Source organism: Triturus cristatus, chromosome 9 (assembly GCF_964204655.1).
Source record: "Triturus cristatus chromosome 9, aTriCri1.1, whole genome shotgun sequence".
Lineage (NCBI taxonomy): Eukaryota > Metazoa > Chordata > Amphibia > Caudata > Salamandridae > Triturus > Triturus cristatus.
This window is the reverse complement of record NC_140592.1, coordinates 348,466,779-348,488,135: the sequence shown is the minus strand read 5'-3', so window position 1 is coordinate 348,488,135 and position 21,357 is coordinate 348,466,779. Positions and strand designations below refer to the sequence as shown.

Sequence of the window (21,357 nt, the reverse complement as noted above, 5' to 3'; positions counted from 1 at the left end):
TTTGGTGGTAAATAACGAATTCTTAATTCTAATTTGCACTCTTTAGAGTGCTCCCTACATTCAGGATTCGGTATTTACCGATTCGGTATTTTACCGATTCGGTAACTTACCGATTCGGTAATTTACCGAATCCTGAATTATGCCTCCTACATCCCAAATAGCTAAATACCGGTCGGTAACGGGATATTTACCGAATTTCGGCCGTTACCGACCGGTATTTAGCTACCTACATGAGGCCCATAGTGTCTTGACCCTCTCTGGGCAGACCTTCACAGGCGTACTAGGAACTTCGATAGTGGAACCTGAATATCCTCTGAAGTGTGCTCCTGGGCCTTACACTCAACACGTTTCTTGCTGCGTCAAAGGGAGTCTCACTCCTTCAGCAACGAAGGTCTTGATGACAAGTGGGCCATGCTGAAACCCCAATATGAGGTATTTCCGGTAGTGTGGTAAATACCTCTGATTTGGAAGGTTTTTTCTCAGGGCAATGAGGACTTACATGCATAATTGGTGCTTTATGCATCACAGTTCAAATTTGTCAGTACTTACCTTCCACTTTTCTCCCAGTAAATTCCATCAGATTTGACCTACCAAACTTCACCTGAGAAAAATTGCAAGGTTTCAGTCAGTACCACACATTTAATGATTCCAATCCCTATTCAAACAATATTTTGTCCCAGGGTCAGAATGCAACGGCTCACCAGTGGTTAATTTGTAAAATAAAAAGTGCTGTGGCTCTCCTCAGGAGGCAACGCTAACAGGAGAAATGTACTGGGGAAAATTGCCTCCTGACTAGAGCCCTGGCACTTATTATTCTAGAGGGGACTTGGCTTAATGGCCACAGCTCCTGATTTCGGAGCTGGGGAACCCGGTTTGAGTCTCGGCATGGCCCAACATCCTGTGAAACTGTGGAAAATCACCTGCCTTCCTAATGAGTGTGTCCTTAACCGTTGCTATAAGCTCCGGTGCTGAGGATTAGGTGCTGGTGCTGTGCACCGGAAAGCACCTGCTCAAATTAAGCACTGGGGTTCACTCATAGTCACTGCATAAGAGGTGGTTCTCAGATGAGGGTTTACAGCAGAAAGTGCCATCTGGCCTTGTCCTGCTGTGTCACCGAGGGCTCTACCTGTATCCTTGCTCTAACTATGCCTGTCTGCGGCCTCAGGTGACAGCTCTTGCAGTGAAGACTGGTTAGATCAGGGATCATCAAGGCAGTGGAGGAAATTAAGGGACTCAAGTAAGAAACCAGACCAAGCAGCTGTCATTAAGCAGGATATGGGTTCCAGCTGGCTCCAGTGAAATATACTGAATTTGTGGGATTTGCAGACACCAAGACATATTCAGCAGTGCTCGCATGTTGCCTGCTTTCTGTTCCAAGCAGCAGCCTGCAGGCAATCAAGGGGCTTTATTATATTCAAATCCACCTGGGCACAAAACAAAGGCCTGAATGAAAGGGTTATCAGCCATCCTTTTAAAGGACTCTCATACTGTCTGGGAGCAATCTGGAGCCTAACATGTAGATGCCAATGGAACGGAGGGACAAAGGCACAGAGCTTGTAATAGCTTCACAAGTACCTAGGAGAAACTTGGATTTGGAAGCAGGCTTTTCATTTTCACAAGTACCTAAGAGAAACTTGGATTTGGAAGCAGATTTTTCATTTTCACAAGTTACTGAGAGAAAATTGGATTTGAAAGCAGGCTTTTCATTTTCACACGTTACTGAGAGAAACTTGGAATGGGAAGCAGGCTTTTCATTTTCACAAGTACCTGAGAGAAACTTGGAGAAACTTAGATTTGGACGCAGGCTTTTAATTTTCACAAGTACCTGAGAGAAACTTGGATTTGGAAGCAGGCATTTCATTTTCACAAGCTCCTGAGAGAAACTTGGATTTGAAAGCAGGCTTTTCATTGTCACAAGTTCCTGAGAGAAACTTGGATTCGGAAGCAGGCTTTTTATTTTCACAAGTACCTGAGAGAAACTTGGAGAAACTTAGATTTGGAAACAGGCTTTTCATTTTCACAAGTACCTGAGAGAAACTTGAACTTGGAAGCCGGCTTTTCATTTTCACAAGTACCTGAGAGAAACTTGGATTTGGAAGCAGGCTTTTCATTTTCACAAGTACCTGAGAGAAACTTAGATTTGGAAGCAGGCTTTTCATTTTCACAAGTACCTGAGAGAAACTTGGACTTGGAAGCAGGCTTTTCATTTTCACAAGTACCTGAGAAAAACTTGAATTTGGAAGCAGGCTTTTCATTTTCACAAGTACCTAGGAGAAACTTGGATTTGGAAGCAGGCTTTTCATTTTCACAAGTACCTAAGAGAAACTTGGATTTGGAAGCAGGCGTTTCATTTTCACAAGTACCTAGGAGAAACTTGGATTTGGAAGCAGGCTTTTCATTTTCACAAGTACCTAAGAGAAACTTGGATTTGGAAGCAGGCTTTTCATTTTCACAAGTATCTAGGAGAAACTTGGATTTGGAAGCAGGCTTTTCATTTTCACAAGTTCCTGAGAGAAACTTGGATTTGGAAGCCGGCTTTTCATTTTCACAAGTTCCTGAGAGAAACTTGGATTTGGAAGCAGGCTTTTCATTTTCACAAGTACCTGAGAGAAACTTGGATTTGGAAGCAGGCTTTTCATTTTCACAAGTTCCTGAGAGAAACTTGGATTTGGAAGCCGGCTTTTCATTTTCACAAGTACCTGAGAGAAACTTGGATTTGGAAGCAGGCTTTTCATTTTGACAAGTACCTAAGAGAAACTTGGATTTGGAAGCAGGCTTTTCATTTTCACAAGTTCCTGAGAGAAACTTGGATTTGGAAGCAGACTTTTCATTTTCACAAGTACCTAAGAGAAACTTGGATTTGGAAGCAGGCTTTTCATTTTGACAAGTACCTAAGAGAAACTTGGATTTGGAAGCAGGCTTCTCATTTTCACAAGTACCTAAAAGAAACTTGGATTTGGAAGCAGGCTTTTCATTTTGTTCGACCTCTGGATGCAAGAGAAATAACTCTGTGCACTGTAAGAATGGCAGATGTATCTTGTCTGTATGAGTACTTACCCAAATAACTAGCGCTAACTAATTTATTTTTTGTTTATTTCTTTTATAGGACTATTTATCCCAATGTAGGGTGTCAGAGTGCTTTACATCACACACGCACATTATACAGAGAAATCGAATTTTAGGAAATGTTGAAGCAAGGGTGATGTTCTGCCTAAGGACCCCCCCTTTGCTGCACCCCGAAAAAAGTGGTGCACATGTAAAGCGCACAAATGCCCTAGGGGCATGTGTGCTTTTTTTTTGCAGTTTAAAAAAAGCAGAGTGTTTTTTTCTTTTTTTAATTGTACATGGTTACCATCACTTTGAGTCAATTATAAAAAAAAATAGCATCTCCTAAATACCCAATTCGCATTTGGGAAATGATTTATATATGTACTTAGGAAATCGCAAACAGGAAATCCCTATTTGCGATTTTCTATTGGGGGGTCGCAAATGTGATTTCTACTGGGTAGAAATCGCATTTTACGATTCCCAAACAGCCTTTGTACGTGCCAATAGAGTATTTAGCATTTCTTCACGGGCCGAAATAGTGAATTGGCCCGTTAAGAAATGCTAAATAGCTTTGTATATCTGACCCTATAAGTCTTAAAAGTGTTTGAATCAATGTACAGGATGTGTTACATAAGACAAAGAGTTGTAGTAGTCACATTTCGTCCTTACTAGTAGCCATTATATGTTAAGAGTTTATGGCCGCAGAAACACAAAGCCAGGATTTAAAAGTAACACAGTGGTTGGGGTTTGCTGTATTAATAAGACTTTGTTGTTACCCAAAGGACCCCTTTTTAGTAACATTAGATTAACAGATTGAGATAAAAAAATAAGGTTCTAAACCCATGCCTTGCAGTTTGCATGTAGCTCCCTTAAGGTGATCTGTAGTTCACTGAGCTAGATTAGGATTGCAAATTATTAACTGCAAGTAACGAAAAGATATCTGTATCAAAAATACTTACCCACTGAACTAACTACATACAATAAAAACATGTGCTCTGCATTTTACAGGATGTTCTTTGCTGGAGAAACTCTCTTTCCGCTGCCACTTCTTAACCCCCAATGTATGGATTCCCAGATAACATTTTTTTTCTCCAAATTTAGCACTCCACCAAAATATAAAAGGCACATGTTTTTGCTGGAACAAGAACAACAGATCCCAGGAACTGCAAATTTGTGGGAAGCGAGTAACACAGTACATCAGACAAACTGATACAGAGATATCTGATTAAAAACAAAGAATTATAGCAGTTAACATGCAGCTTTCCAGCCTCAGAATACCAGGGGGGCTCTCATCCACCACTTCCAGATGCATCAGTTCTCACTCTCGGCTGCAGAGTCAATAAGCAAAGTTCAACAGCTCCTCTCTTTGCTGGATATCATGTGGGAAAGTGTACCCCCGCTGCCCTGCTAGGCAATGAGTAACAGCGCCGGCCTGTTGACTCTCCCACCTCACGCAGCTCCACCGCTCTTAAGATTGCATTAATTGCTGTGCAAAGACCTAACACGTTCATGCAGCCCCCGCATACCTGACCCAGGCTTCGCCGCTGCCCGGTAACCCCAACAATGCGAGAACAACCCAGATACTCTGTGCACGTGATAACCGAAGGTGCACCCCTGTGTTTTCTAAAGCCGGGAGGTTGGGGCGATAGGTGTCAATACAACGCAATAGTAATTTGTTTCCACGATAAAATAGACCGGTGTTGCCAGAGTAGCAACACACGTTACATCGAACAATGTAGTCAATGTAGCTTCCATACATTAGGTTCATTTCGTCCTGCTGGGCGCGGAATGTTTTTATCACTTAAGAATAAAGAAACCATGGGGGTTTATTTACAAAGCCCCTTGCGCCGCCGATGCGTCACTTTTATTATTGGAAACAGTGACATACCGGCGGCGCAAGGGGCTTGGAAATAAGCCCCCACATTTCATTCTCACATGCCTCAAAATTGTTTGGTGCGAGCAGTGTGACGCAGATAAAATTGTGCTCTGTTGTTGCATCCGCACATTGTAGCGTACTACCCGTACGAAAATTCTCCTCGGCGCCCACAAAGAGGTATGAAGCGCTATATAAAACATTCATACATACAATCGCATAATACAACAAGGTAAGGCTTCCCTGGGCCCCTGTGCAAGCACGTAAAACGGACCCCTTTGCTGTGGGTTGGGTAGTTAAATATAGAAATGATCAGTGTTCAGTGGACGCCTCTGGGCCCTGGTGTCACTGCACCTGATGCACCATTGATAGCTACAGCCCATGACTGATGAATGATTTCTAGCTGGCACAGCAAGTTCGATGTTTCTGTTCTTTTATAGCTTCCGTGTTACCACCATGTGATAAATCGTGTGATGTCATGTTGGACGCAAGTAGGATCTTTGAAAGTATTTTATGTCAAATGTGTTATTTTTCCCACCATTCGCAGGGCCTACAACGCTGCTGAGAAGAATGGGTTTTAGTTTGAGCCTGCACCACGGAAGTCCGGCTACTCACCTCGGCACGCGAGAAAGGCGGGAGAGCTACTGAGTCTCGCGTTTCTGGGAAGCGCACGCGCTGGGGAAGAAGTGTGATTGGTTTCTCTGTGGTGAAGCAAGCTCTAGCATTACAGACAACGGCGTGCACAATGCAGAGGGCCGCGTGGAGCAAATGTGCTTTCGTATTGGGAGTCAGTGAGTGGATTATGCTATGTCGATTCTTAGCAGTAATAAGCAAGTGGTGATTGTAGATATCTATGGCTTTACAATATTTTTTTTAAAAAAAGTTAATATCTAAACCCTCTCGAGGCCTTCACATCCTCACAAATTGCCATCTGTATTCTACAGCTGTCATTTGGTGAAAGGACCCGTTGCTTGCGTCTACTGTTGGCAGATATGCGTACAAGGGACCTAAAGGCATGGCCGATGCACTTAAGAAAAGCGTCTCAGAATGCTCAAACAGAATTGCTGATGCATATTTCAGACATACTTCGTACATACTTCTTACATACTTCGTACATACTTTCAACCCCTACCAGGCCCACGAGTTCGCTCTCCCTACCATGTCGTGGCCCCCATTCATTACACTCCCCTCTCCCCACACATTTTGAAGGACAAATGGTTATAGTGTAATAAGGCAGCTGTTTATTACATAATAATTAAAGCATGGATCAATATTTCACAACATTCATGGTTGGTCATTCGCGACCCATGTTTTGTCATCCTTTGCATCTCTTGGCAATAAAGTCCATAAAGTCGCACTTGCTCTGTTTCTTCATGGCTGACAGCACTACCCCTGGGCGGTGGTCAGTTACGCAGGAATTCCAGTGTTTGCGGATTCTAGGCTTCTCTTGCTACCGACCTCGTGGGTGGCTGTTAGACCTAGCCCGGGCTGCAAGTGCTGATCCGCCTGGCCTGTACTTTTGCTGACCCCTCACCTGCTCCTCTGTGCCCCTGCTGTGTGGCATCCCAGGGGCACTGGCTGGGCAGCCTTTCAATTCTGGCTGTCTTAGCGTGCTGTCACCTGCTCTCCTGTGCCCCTGCTGTGAGGCATTCCAAGGGCACTGTTTGAGCACCTCATCTATCTGATTTACTCTTTTCGTGAGTACCTTTCTTTGCTGCCCCCGCTCTGCGCTTCCCGCGGTCCTTACGTCTGCAACTACCGTAATTTGGTGTGGGTGGGTGGGAATCGATGTCAAGGTCAGTGCGCTCCAGAGTGAATTCTTGGAGGGAAACCCCTGTCCCCCTTTTTTAACCTCTATCCCTGGTCGCCCCTTGGTTGTCCATTGGTCAACTTTTCTAATTAAAAAAACCGCGCCCAATCCCAGCGCACCATTTTCTCTGGCTTTTTCCTCACGATCCCGTTCCCGCTCCACCGCCGCGTGGGGTTCCCCGTGGCCCTCCATTGGTCAGCTGCGCCTCCCGGGCCCACGCCACTAATCATTAATCAAGACTACTCCATCTACCTTTGCTGAAGGCTGAGGACATGAGCAAGGCATTGAAAACAGAGCTGGAACTGTGTGCACACGGAGGCTTCAACAAAATCCAGTCTACATTTTCACTGGACTCTTAATGCAACGTGTCACACCTCACTTTGCCCTTTTTAAGGCATTCCATTCCATTAAATTAAATGCCAACACCTGCGATCAAGGACATCATTGCTGGAGAGATACATACGTAATAGGGCCTCCTTTATCCCCCTTCCTGTCCCCCAAATTTGCTGACTTATTCAAAACCCTCAAGAATCTTAGTCTTAAGTATGAGTCATGCATTAGTAGTTATGACCCACTTACGTTGTTTTTTAGGTCGAGCCTAGAACAGCGCATGCGCTGTTGCTCGACTTTTAGTAAAGGGGATCTCGAAAGTGCTACCCAGGCATTTGCTGGCTGGCTACAAGCTTGAGTGCACGTGCGCGTGCACGCGTGGCCATCTGCCTTTCCTGTGCACCATCTGTCTTTCCTCTCCCTTGCTCCCTGCCTCCGCCCCTCCCCCCGCTGCTGCGTGCTCATCCCTAGCGTCATCGCGATCACTTTCGCTTTCAGAGTGAACGCGATGACTTTCGCTTTTACGGCCGCGCGGCGTTACTTTTACTGCCACGCGGCCAATGCTTGTTTTAATACAGTTTTATGAAGGCGACTCCTAGCCATTGCCATTTCAGGACAAATACATACAAGGTGAGAAAGATTTTCCAAATTTGAGCCACACAGACGACAGCTTCTATTAACAGTGTGCTGCTGCCATGCAGGGTTTTTTTTCCGCTAGCGCGAGAGGACAGTCCAAGCGGCACCGCAGCAGCTGTAGTTTTAGGTGGAGCGGATATATGCAAGCTGGATAACCTTTGCCCGCTTTAACTGAGAATAACTGTTACTGACCGTCCAGGCATGTACTCCATTTGTAAGCTCGTCTTTATCCTTCAGGGTGGAGAGCTTGGCCATCGCAGAATTGACTGATTTTTTTGAAGCATCATATCTGATTGGCAGCACGCATAGGTTTCCAACTTGCAGGTTTGCTAGAGGTTGGTCTAAATACTCTTTGAAACTGCTGCTGTTAGTGCCGCTTGTGTTATAGGTTGCTGAGCGCAGAATGTTATTTAATGTGTTAGGCCCGCATGTTTAATTTGAAAGAACACTTAACTTTTGCGCCCTGCCTGCCAATTAAATCCCTCATAAGACCGAACTCCAAGCCTACAAATGGTAATCAGTGGGCCAGCTCTAAGCCTATTAGGTTTTTGTCATGGTCCACAAGAGGTCTTTCGCAAATAGACAGCCAGGCTGTCTGTGGGAAAGACTTAAAAGGGGTATACGTCTTGGACTGTAAGCTGTGTAATGGACTCTTTTCCTATAAGCTACATCTCCTATCTGGCCCTCACTGCACAGCAGCAATGTTTTACTTAAACAAAGTAAGCTATTTAAACTTCTAATAAATCAACAACAAAGTGTTTCTCCATATATTACCACCAATCCACCACTTTCATTTTGTAACACTTCTTACTTGTGCGCGCAATAAAAGCTTTCTGTGCCAGAAGGCTAATGGCAGAACTCTAATTCTCATTTTAAAATTAATAGGAAGCACAAAAGCCCGAGCTTGCAGAGACCACGTTCTTGAATGATGGAGGTGTGTGGACAGCAAAACAAACTTGTGTTCGCGAACGTAAAAGGGATCTTTTCTTTACTATAACATTTCAACTTTGTTTTTAGCTAGATTTTGAAAACAAGTGTTTCCTTCACAGTAACCCTATTACTTGAAGTACATAAGCTCTGTCCTATTCTCAACATCGGAGTATCACGTCCCCTGTGCCCTTATTAGGAGTGGCCACATAATGCCAATGCAGTGGATAACAGCATGCATCTTACATAAGGCCAAAGCCAATACGTCATGCCTATAAAAGCTATTGGCTTTAGTGTAGCCATGCGGTAGAGCAGTGCAGAAAGACAAACTAATTCACACTAGCACTATGACACGGCCAGCACTAATGAGGGAGGCTCTTACGTCTTGCCTAGGCAGTGATTTTACAGTCTCTTCGATACATGCTGTATTCAGGTAAGAACTTGAGGCTCCGTCCATTTTTTGCCCATCTTTTCAATTGGCTCCAGTTACTGTCCTTTCTAAATGGTTGCTTTTGATTCCTGAATAGGCTTAGTAGTCCCTCCTTAGTACTGCGTTTTCTCCTTTGGGGGCAATCCACACGGCAACACAGGTCAGCGAACTTACCTGCAGCCAGTCAGCAACTTCCACGGGACTCCAACGCTGTTTGTTCCCCTCGCCGCCACTTTTCACCCGGTGGTCGCAGCTGGGGGGAACTACAGCTCCCGCCATCCCCTGCTTCTGGCAGGACATCCGGCCGGTCACCAGCGCGCCCGGAGGCGCTACTTAAGCTGAGGCTCCCTCGGTGGAGCGGGGGGCAATCCACACGGCAACACAGGTCAGCGAACTTACCTGCAGCCAGTCAGCAACTTCCACGGGACACCAACGCTGTTTGTTCCCCTCGCCGCCACTTTTCACCCGGTGGCCGCAGCTGGGGGGAACTACAGCTCCCGCCATCCCCTGGTTCTGGCAGGACATCCGGCCGGTCACCAGCGCGCCCGGAGGCGCTACTTAAGCTGAGGCTCCCTCGGTGGAGCGGGGGGCAATCCACACGGCAACACAGGTCAGCGAACTTACCTGCAGCCAGTCAGCAACTTCCACGGGACACCAACGCTGTTTGTTCCCCTCGCCGCCACTTTTCACCCGGTGGCCGCAGCTGGGGGGAACTACAGCTCCCGCCATCCCCTGCTTCTGGCAGGACATCCGGCCGGTCACCAGCGCGCCCGGAGGCGCTACTTAAGCTGAGGCTCCCTCCGCGTCGCGGGACGCGCGCGGGCGGCGCCGGGCTGAGCCCGGGCAGAGGGCCGGAGGAGGCCGGGCCGGGCCCCGGATCTTGTATTTTTTTACGGATTTGTAAGTAAGCATCTCCACTGTTATATTCCTGTCTTGCAAGTTTTCACATTTTTCAACCCTGATGTCGAAGACCAGGTCATCCAACTTATCCGGCACAAGTGAAAAGAGGACCATGGATAATTATCTCGTTAAAGTCGTCAACAAGATCAACAAAGACAGGAGACTCTCCCTGGGTAGACTGAGCCCTGAAGCTTCTCCATCAATCTCAATCGCTCCTAACACTAAAACATCTTTTTCTGAAATTTGTAGCGCAAATATCAACACTGCAGACGTTAATATTGATGTACCTCATGATTTGGTAGACGCTGAAAGCTTGGATGAACATGTTTCCCTAAATGACTCAACTTCCTCACAGACTCAAGTACCCTGTTTAAAGATCACCCCCAACCCCTTCTCCCATGCAGAGAAGAGTGCGGGCGTGTAGGAAGGCTCCTGTGAAGAGGGTGGTCACTCGAAAGTCAAAAAAGCAAGGTCTACCTCAATCAAGTAGGGGGGTTACACCAGACTCATCAAAAGAAACCTTAGTGTCTAATGACGATGTCGAGGGGGGTTTTCTTCACCCAGCTTCAATAGGTCACTTGGTATCCATCTTAGAGTCTAAACTGGAGGCACTAATCAGCCCTTTGTTGGCGAAGTTAGATTCAGTCTCTTTAGAGGTAGACAGATTGAAAGGCCTTCTGGATTCCTATTTAACTCGACCTTCTTCCCTGAGAACCCCCCAATCGGCCCTACCGGCCTCCGCGGGCCATAGTTTATTAGATAACGTCCCGGACCCCATTTTACATCCGCCTGGAATTTACAGCGAGGGAGGTCCTGGGGGCCCGGGGGGTAGTAGTCAGTCATGTCGGCACACAAACGTTTCGTCTACCACGTTTCCAGCACATTTACCAGTGGCTACACTTTCCACTGTAGCCACCTCCTCAGGTAAATCACATTTAGTACAAACTCGTTCACAGAACATTCAGAAGCCTTTAACTGAGGGTGAAGTTTTGGGGCCTACCAAATACAGGAGAAATCATATTGTTAACCTCCCACCACAGTGCGTTCCTTACACAGTGGTATTGATCAATGTCCCTGAGGTTGACTCCTGTATGTTTAACTCCAGGCAGGAAACCCATGACTCGCTAAAAAATAAATCTCTTGCCTGGCTTAACAAAAACTGCGGCTTTCCGCTGGCATTTTCTAATGACATATTATCCACTCGCAGAGTTGGTTGGATAGGGGACGGCAGGAAAACTACAAGAGGGGACTGTATTATAGTCAATTTTAAATATCCACAACACGTGGCTACCGTCCTCTTAAGAGCTGCCTCCTTATCTAACCAGGATAACGTAGTTTCTGTTAGACCTCTCGGTTATTTTTATAGTCACTTGAATTGCACACAACAGCGACGGCCCCAGCAGCCCGAGCACTATGAATTTGGTACAACTAGGGGTGGGGTTGGTTGCCTTTTTAACATGCCACCGAGAGCCTCGATGCATCTTAATGGTGGGGACACTCATGGAAATCAGCCACCCAGTAGGCAGAGGGATTATAATCTCCCCCTTTCTAATCGTTACTCCCCCTTGTCCTCACTGGAGGAAAATGATTGACTCTCTGATACAACCAGGAAGCCTCCCGAGCCTCCCGAGTCACCAGCCCCATTCCTCAAAATTGCCACTTGGAACATTGCTGGCTTAAAGAACAAAATGGGGAATATGGATTGGCTATTGTCATTAAGAGGCTATGATATTATCGCGTTACAAGAGACATGGGACCTGTTGAATAACTTCTCTCTGGATGGGTACAGCAGCTTTTTTATTCCAGCTACAAGTAGTATGGCCGGACGCCCCAAGGGGGGCTTGTTAACCCTATTTAAACTAGACATCAAAGGGTCACTTAGTCAACACTCATCTGGCTCTGAAAACTGTTTGATTGTAGAACTTGCATCGCAGGAAAAGGTTAACATACTTTTTATTAATTTTTATAACTCCAATGCCAATGATTGTACCAGTATCAACTTAGAAGTACTGGACAAATTTCTGTCAACCTATAGTACTAACGTACACACTTATGAATTAATATTATTAGGGGATTTTAACATACATCCATGCCCTTTATTATGCTCTGGTCAGGATGTTGATGTCCCCCCGTTCTCATCCCAAGTGCATTTAGAGCACACCAGGCGTGGTGATTTGCTTGAAACCTTTTTGGCTAGCTGGAATTTATACGAATCAGCCTGTGGGGATGGTAATACTAGAATCCCCTCGTTTAAAGGAAATGACAAGGGCTCTATCATAGATTATATATTTTTGACTCCTTGTTTGTTGAGTAATGTTATTAAATATCACACAGAGGTATCAGTTTTTAGTGATCACAATCCTGTATTCATAGAATTTATGCTTGTTAATGTATTCTCTCTTAAATCAGTAAAAGTTAGAGGGGGAACAGACCTTGTGGTAAAAGACCAAAATCGTAGGTTGAAATGGGCAAAAATAGTTCCTGAAACCTTTTTAAAGGAGGTGTTGCACAGGAGGGAGAACGATGTTGCAATTTGTTTATCAAATAGAATTGAATGTCACGAGGTTATAGTAGCCTTTGATAACATTTGTAATGAAATTGATTGTAGCCTCCAGATAAAATCTAGTCCGATGGTCCGCGTGGGAAACAGATGGTTTGACAAGAAATGTACTAATGCCCACAGGGACCTATTAAAAGTATTAAAGACAACCCCCAAAAATAGGGAGGATATAGTGAGTGCTAGGTCCATATATAAAAAAACACTTTTAGAGAGAAAGAGGGCTTTAAAAGACAATGCCTTGGCTCAGCTATTGGATCCAGCAACACTAAAAAATAGTGGCCTTTTTTGGAAAACAATAAACCAGCCACTCTTTTCAGAGGACTCAAATACCCCTCTGGAGGCTAATATTCCCGACGAGGGTTGGATTAGACATTTTAGCGAGATTTACACGTATCCCACTGGCACTGATACTGATGTTGTTTCTCTATTATTGGAAGAAGGGATCCCGTGCCCTGACAAGCAAAATGTTATCTTTGCCCCGGAAGAAGTGGAACGGGCAATTGAACTGTCTCCAAAAAACAAAGCACCAGGCCCTGATGGGGTGCCAGGGGACGTCTTTAAATATGCACCTAAGTTTTGGTCCAAAATCCTATGCAATGTCTTTAACGTTCTTACCACCGATAAGATCCCGGACTCATGGAAAAAGTCTATTATTATACCGGTCTTTAAAAAGGGTAACAGGCAAGATCCATCCTGTTACAGACCGATATCTTTAATTGATTCATCGGTGAAGATATTGGGTAGGGTCATCCTATCTAGGTTGAACGACTGGATTACTGAGAAGGGGATACTATCCAATATCCAGTATGGCTTTAGACCCAAAAGAAGTACAATTGATCAAAGCCTTAATTTACATTTACTGGCCGAAAAATACACGAAGGCCAGAGAGGGGTTCCTATACCTGGGGTTTATGGACCTCTCATCGGCCTTTGATCTTGTTAATCGCTCTAAATTGTGGAATATCCTGCTCAACATAGGCTTGGATAGGGCATTAGTTTATCTTTTGGCTGACCTCCACTCTAACTTAACAGCCGCGGTTAGAGTCACCTCGGCAGGGCGTTGTACCAGCCACTTCAAGTCAGAAAGAGGGGTGAGGCAGGGTTGTATTTTGGCTCCCCTCCTCTTCACCATTTACATAAATGCTTTGGAACCCTTCCTTAAGGCGGCAACTCTTGACGTCCCACGTATAGGTGAACTTGGTATTCCAGTCCTCCTATACGCAGACGACGCCGTTTTGCTTTCACGCACCGGTGTAGGTCTCCAAAGGTTATTGAATGCATTTGAAGCCTTTATGAGTACCCTGGATCTCAAGATTAACGCTAAAAAATCTCAAATTATGATTATGGGGAGGGGTACGAAAAAGAGGTTAATAAAAACTTTTACATGTGGGAACCATGAGCTCAGTAGAGTAGCCACCTTTCCATATCTCGGGATCATGTTTGATGAGAAAGGCACTTGGGGGCCCAACATAAAAAACAGAAATATTGCTTTTGCTAGATCTTCTTCTGCCATTCAGAGCTTTATAAAAAAACTAGGAGCAAGACCTATAGTTACCCTGTTAAAAATTTACAAAGCCAAAAGTTTAGCGATAGCAACATATGGCAGTGCTATTTGGGGCAATTGTTTGACGGAATGTATTCAGATCACTGAAAATAAATTTTTAAGATCTGTCCTTTCCGTTCCCCAGTCAACTTCTACTTACATCGTACACTCTGAACTTGGCTTGGGTTATATTACTGACCAGATTAAAATGGCCCCTGTTCTGGCTTGGTTGAGGACCTGGTTGAATCAGGATATTCCCCTCAACCATGTCATCATAAAAGACTGCATGCAGCTAGATAGAGCTTGCAAAATACCATGGCTAGTCTACATTAAAAATAGCCTCTATAAGATAGGGAGAGGAGATCTCTATTCATCTCCGTCTACAATAACTGTACAAGATCTAGCTCAGATTAAAGGATTGTTGGCAGATAGGTTTCGATCTGACAGGGAACAAATAGAACATGAGAAACCTATGGTAAGGGCGGGTATTATGCTAAGCTCTCATGCTGGTCTTGAACCATATTTATCCATCGTCAACTTGCCTTATCATCGCTTTCTCCTAACCCGTTTTCGGTTGAACTTAATCCACTTATCCTTGGGTCACTTTCCGACCTGGTGTTCTCCCGAAAACGCCCTACCCTGTAACTGTGACAATTTTTCGACACAGAACACTTTGCATTTCTTGATGTTCTGTGACCATTTTATGGCCTTAAGAAGGAAATACTTGCTCCCGATCCTTAGAGAGGCTGGGTTTATACAGGTCAAGCCCGCTCTCTTATTCTTACAGTTATTACAGACCCCGAGGATTACCTTTCACGTTGCTAATTTTTTAGTGGGGGCGATTAGAGTCAAGAAAAGGATGGTGATAGATATCACCCCAAACTTGGGCCTTTAAAAACGTTATACGGTATTTTGCTCAAGGCTAGTGGTCATTTGATGGAAGATTTTTTTATATCGATTCTATGTAAATGTTTTGTATAGCTCATTTTATCTTAACTGACCTCTTTTTAACGTATATATAGTATTGAATTTTATAGCATGTATCTATTTTAGCATTATTTATGTGTATATAATGATTAATTGCATATGAGATCTATTCTTATTTTGTATTAATTGTATTTTCTTTTGTTTGCGTGTACTTAATTTTATCCCTTGTCTTTTTATGATATTGATTTATCGAAATAAAGTACTATGACTGACTGACTACTGGCCCTCATGCGTCTTACTCATTAGGTTTCATTTAGTCTGCGAGCACAATTTTCTTAAAAACTCTTGCAATTTTGAAAAAAATGTTTTTGACCCAGCTTGCTATATTCAGGTTAACAAAAAAAGTTTATTATATACTATATATATATATATATATATATATATATATATATATATACATATATATATATACACACTCGCCAGTAGGTAGATAGTGTTAGGACCTATTTTCCTTAGGAAATCCGCAACATTCTATTTGGAATAACTTTGGCGCTGATTGACAAATCTTCGCAAAATGTTCCAAACTTTTGGGCAGCTCCGGTCCGCTCCTATCCTGAAAGTTTCACGGTGATTCGTCAAGTGGGGGCCGAGAAAAAAGGAGGGTCCCAAAACGCGTTTTCCCCATGCATTTCCCATAGGACCTTTAGCGGCAGCTACAGCCCGAACTGCGGAACGGAATTACACCAAATTTGGCAAATAGGTAGTCCTCAGTTCAGACTCATACCTTTTGCTTAAATGGTGTAAATCCGTTTAGTAGTTCCTGATAAAATTAGAGTTAAAAGTACATATATATCTATGGCCTCGGAGTATCCGTGCACTCTCCCGATCACGAGCTGAATTTTAATTGGCTGCCAACACTCTGAATCAGGAAGTGTTGGCAGCCATCTTATGCCTCGGTAGAACCGAGGCACAAGAAACCCCCCCAAAAAAGGCGCAAAACGCGAAAAGGGGGCAGGGTAGAGACCCCCTGACCCCCTAGGTCTGCTCGTTTTTTTTTTAAACGAGAGGATGCACGCTGGATGCGCGCATCCTGCCGATAGAAAAAAAAAATGAGCATATTTGCTACATATGCTAATTTGCCCGGGGGCCCAAATCCCGGGGGCATATTGAAAAAGTAGGTGTGGGGGGTCCCAATCCCCCCCACACTGCCCCGGGGACCGCCACACCCCAGGGCACTAACATAAAATAGGCAGGGGGGCTCACGGCCCCCCCGTAGCCCCGGGGACCGCCACCCCCAGGGCTTCTTTAAAATGGATGGAGGGGCTCTCAAGCCCCCCCCAGCCTGGGGACCGCCACCCCCCGGGGCAACTTTAAAATAGGTGGGTGGGCTCTCAGGCCCCCCAGCCTGGGGACCGCCACCTCCTGGGCTTCTTTAAAATGGGTGGGGGGGTGCTCTCAGGCCCCCCCCAGCCCCGGGGACCGCCACCACCCTGGGGCTTCTTTAAAATCGGTGGGGGGGCTCTCAGGCCCCCCAGCCCCGGGGACCGCCCCCCCTGGGCAACTTTAAAATGTGGGAGGGGGGCCATGCGGCCCCCCACCTGGAGCCTTGTACAGGCCCTGGGGACCGCCACCCCCCAGGGCCGGCTCCTGCAGTGTCCCGGGGTGCCCACTCTCAGGACACTGCTGTTTGCAACGGCAGGGAAACCTGCTCTCACTTCAATGAAGCAAAGCAGATTGCTTTTCCATATGGGGAGCAGCATGTTAGCTGCTCCCCATGTGGAAAAGCAATGATGGCACACGCAGGAGGCGGGCAGCCGGCGGGACCGTGGGGGGATTGGGGACCCCCCATGGTCCCCAACGGTGAGGGCCAGCCCCGGGGGATGAGGTCCCCAGGGCTACCAGTGGCCCGGGAGGGAGAAAAAAAATTAAAAAAATGTCCGGCCCCGGGGGATGGGATCCCGGGGCCTTGAAGTGGCCTGAGGAGGGGGGCTATGCAGCCCCCCTCCAAAATAGAAACATATGTAAAAAAAATGGCCATGCCCCGGGGGATGGGGTCCCCGGGGCACGGAATTGGCCACGGGAGAGGGACCACGTGGCCTCCTTTCCGTAATTTTTTTTGAAAATTTGAATTTGGGGGTGAGGCCCTGAGGGATGGGGTCCCCAGGGCCCAAAAAAGTCAAAGGAAGTGGGGCCACACAGCCCCCCTTTAAAAAAAATAATTACAAAAAAGACGCGATCGTCCCTATGCCCCGCCCCCTCACAAGCACACTCTGCAAACGCGCCCTGTGGCGCATTTTAAATTGGGGAATTAATTCCCCTTCAATATTGGGGGTCCCTGGGGGCCAACTAGCCCACCAGGTACCTCCAGTAAGCGCCTCAGTGAATTTCTAAGGTTTTTTAAATGCTAATTCCTAACAATATCAGGCCTGAAACCTATGGTTTTTTCTGTGAATATATATCAGCTTTAACTGTAATTTTTTTTTTCCTTCAATGCGCCATACAGCGTTGCCGATTTAACAAGGCAGCTGTGCGCCTTTCTTTTGTGCTGCGTGGCTCGCCTAAATCAACTCTTCAAACTCCTATTTTTGCCCCAACTACGACAAAATTCTGTGCTTTAACATTAACAATGTCGCCACTACGCCTATCGTCAGCAGTCTGGCGGGTTCAATATTTTCGCCTGCTTTCCCTACGTAACCGCATTGGCGCTGTTGTATTGCCTGGATGTTGCTTCAAGATCCCTAAATCCTACAGACATGACGGACAGCAGCAGGTTTGTTTACTTCAGATAATCCCTATCCCTTCATCTGAACATAATCTGGGTACCTTCCAGGCCAGGTGTTAATTAATAGGCATGGGCGGCTCGGCTGGTTATTAGCACTTTGCAGTTGTAGCGTGAACCAGACTGGAAGGTATTGGAGCACCTTCAGTGAGCAGCACTTCTCCAGTTCCAGTAGCAGCTCACAACACTTGGATCTTCGTCTCACTTGCTGTAAACCATGACTTTAACAAACAGCTCTTGCCCTCTTTTACCACGATTTGTTCCTCTGGGAAATTGTTCCAAAAAACACTTTGGCTGCAAATGTAATTTTTTTCCAGACATTTAACTATTCAATAGTGCAGCCGTGGATTTAGAAGTAAGGCAGAGGTGGTGGTGGCAGCTTTTTATCTTCCCTTCGCTCACACCAAGCACGTAAACTTTACCATTCTCCAATGTTTTAGGGAATGTGCACTGCCTCACTGACTACTAAAGCCAAGAAGAGCATTTCTTCTACAGCAAGGCACTGCAGGGAGGGAGAAAAAGCACGCCCACCTCTCGCACCTGCTCTTCTACAGTTAGCTCGGGGAGTCCCGCGCGGGTAGCGCCACCCTTCACACTAGATATATCAACCAGTGGCCACCAGTAGGCTTACTCCACTTCTGCCAGGGTCCTAATAATAGGAAGCTGCCTCCCAGCAGTGGCTAGAGCATCAGCCCGTAAAATCAGCTTAAAACAGTTTACTTTAGCACTTCTGCGCCAAGATAAGTGCAGCAAAGTACACCAGGCTACTTGTGTGTGTCGTTTTTAGGTCTCGCCTGAGCCAGCGCATGCGCTGCACTGGCGAGACATTTAGGAGTGGAGGTTTCAAAGTGCTACCACAGCTTTTGCTGGCCTAGCGCTTGCGGTTACGCGCGCGTGCAGCCGCCAGCTTTCAGCGCCATCTGGCTTTCCTCTCGCTTGCTCTCTGAATGCTCCTCCACCCCTCCCCCGCTGCGTCTCGCGGTAATTGAAAACATATGTGCAAACGCACTGCTTTCACTTTCTCCGCGGCAGACGCTCACGCGCGCACCTCCCTTTCTCCATCTGCCTCTTTAGACTCTTTTGTCTCTTCGCCTCTATCACTCTCACCCATCAACTCGCTCACGACCTCCACCTTTTTCCCCCTCATCCTCTCCACCCCGATCCGTTTCATTTAAGTCCACATCTCTCTCCAGCGCGTGCACTTCCCCCACCACTCCCACTTGTTTTCTCTGTTGTTAATGCCCCTCTCTCTCTCTCTAGATGCCTTCTGTAAATTTTCCAGCTCCTACGGTCAGACGCTACTAGCAGTGTCCTGCCCGTCTCCGCTGCCCATGCTGCCCGGCCCACCTCCCAGGGTGACTGAGCGTGCAGTCCTCGAGTGCCTTTCTGACCCGTGTGCACCCAGCTCTTCCAAATGACCCCTCTGGCACCTACCCTGCTCCTCCTCCTAGCCTCTGCCCTGCGCCTCCAGCAGCATGGATCCCGGGCGGAATCCAACCTCAGCAGCAAGCTGCACACCAGCAGCGCCAAGGAGAAGAACGGTAAGGAGGCTGCCGCCGTGCCCTTGTTTATGTTACAACTTCTGGTACAAGTGTATGTGTCCTCAGTGCATCATAGAGTGCTTTGCAGAGTTGTCCCATTTTGATTTTAGGCTGGTGCGCCTTTCCTGCATAAGTTATGCCACAATCGTCTATAATTCTTATGCACGCGCACTTTCCTCAAATATAAGGTGGACAACTTGTATTCTCATCTCTCCGATATTCCCACATGCGTTATTCTGGGGGCCTTTAGTTTGTACACAATGGTTTTCCCTGAACCCCGTTGTTTCTTTGTTTCATTGGTTTGGGTCTACACTGTTTCAGACAGCTCTAAATGACCTTGCGTGCTTTTAAACATCTGGTGGCTGGATGGGGCAGCAGGTGTGACCTACGCACTGGCAACCAGCAAGCCAAGCCTTTCCCATCCCCGCCAGGGACTATCCCCAGTTAGAAAAATTTCTGATGTTGGATGAGATCAAGAGTTCACCGCTTTTGAGGAACGCAGTTGATTGTTGTGAGGGGAAGGCACATGTTCCCGCTTCACGTGACCCCTTCTTTGTGGACGGGAGGGTATCTTGCAGTTCTGCTGTTTCCAAGTGTTTACCCGCCATCACTCTCTGACACCTCTCTACCTCCCTCGTTTATGGCGTGGACGGCGCCCCCTTAACCCAGCTGGCACGCTGAATTGGAAACCAATCTCTTTTGCGTGTGTTTGTTTAAACTCAGGTCGGTGCCCCTCGCCCTGGGTCCATTTGAATGAGATGTATGTTGTCCGTGTGCTGGAAACGAGTGTAAAATAGTGTCAGTGCGCCATTCTAACACCCATATAAAATGATGCACAATAACACGTGCACTCATTCCTTGCATCAGGTTAGGGATAGCTCAGTGTCTGTTTATGTCTCAGTGTTTCACTCGTGTAATACCAGTCATTTTGTTGACCCCCGTTGAGCAAAAGTGCTATGGTGCCAAAATAAGTAACATAATCCCATTTTGTGTGTGCGTTGGGATGGGGCGCGGAGTAAAAGAATTTTGATTATTTCAAGTGATGACGTTTGGTGATAACGTATTTGATATCGGATAAACCTGTTGCTTTTGAATTCCACCCCAGGTTCCAGACTTCTACAGGACCTTTTATATTAGCACAGCCAGTAATAAGTTGAATTGGATCTCCTCCCACCCACAGGCTACAGTCTTCCCTACTGCAGCACTCACTCACCTTTCGGATCACCTAATTTCACCGGTTATAGACACTTGGGCATTGGTGAAAAGGCTGTTGGTAACACCTGATCAGTACAGCTGCAAAGTGTCATTTTCGCAGATGTTTTATAGTGTGAATATTTTACATTTGTACAGTGGCAAGGCTGTTTGCCCTATCTGTCTTATATTGCAGGTTTAATAAATGTTTGGCCTTCAATTAAACTATTCCAAAAGCCCAATGTGTTGGTGATTGTATATAAAGTGGAGTCAAGCTGAATGCTCCGCACAGTGCCAATAGATTTGGTCTTAAACCTCTGACTAGGGCAAAGAGACTTCTGCATTCATGTGCTGCATTTCCCCCTCATTCTCCTTCCGGATACCATATGATGTGATCCGCAGTAGATAAAATTAAGTGATGGTGACTGATGGAGAAAATTTCAGAGACACACTTTGTCTATGCCAGACATCTCAAATGGACCTCCCTCGTAGCGTCAATGGTTGGGAGCATCTCTCAGCACCACCACAGCATCACTCAGGAACACCACAGCATCACTATATGCTACCACAGCATCACTCTGCAGCGCCACAGCATCAATCAGCATCACCACAGCATCAGTCAGCACCACCACAGCATCACTCAAGGCCAGCACAGCATCACTCAGTGCTTCTTACACTTTTTAATTACAACTTCTCAGCATGCTGCACAGCAGCCACACTTCTCAACTGCACAGCTTAGAAACATTGGCAAAGTCATTAGCTCTACCTAAACACTTATAAGGCCATCCCAATGTATAGCCAAAGGTCTCACCTTTAGGACATTAGAAGTGTTTAGTTATCCAGCACAATATCCTTGATTAAAC

General features: G+C 46.1%; 1 long non-coding RNA gene across 4 annotated transcripts in view; it reads left to right on the top strand.

Moving 5' to 3' along the window:
- LOC146797910 (uncharacterized) overlaps window positions 1–20,733 on the top strand; it is a 111,506-nt gene extending 90,773 nt beyond the window's left edge. For 3 of the 4 annotated variants that reach the window (XR_014968549.1, XR_014968552.1, XR_014968551.1), the window contains 3 exons: window positions 5,469–5,712; window positions 19,023–19,303; window positions 20,409–20,733. This is a non-coding gene — a long non-coding RNA (uncharacterized LOC146797910). Of the gene's footprint in view, window positions 1–5,468; window positions 5,828–19,022; window positions 19,304–20,408 lie in introns of those variants that run through there. The other variant, XR_014968550.1, reaches the window with a different exon arrangement.
- Window positions 20,734–21,357: the final 624 nt, after the last annotated feature.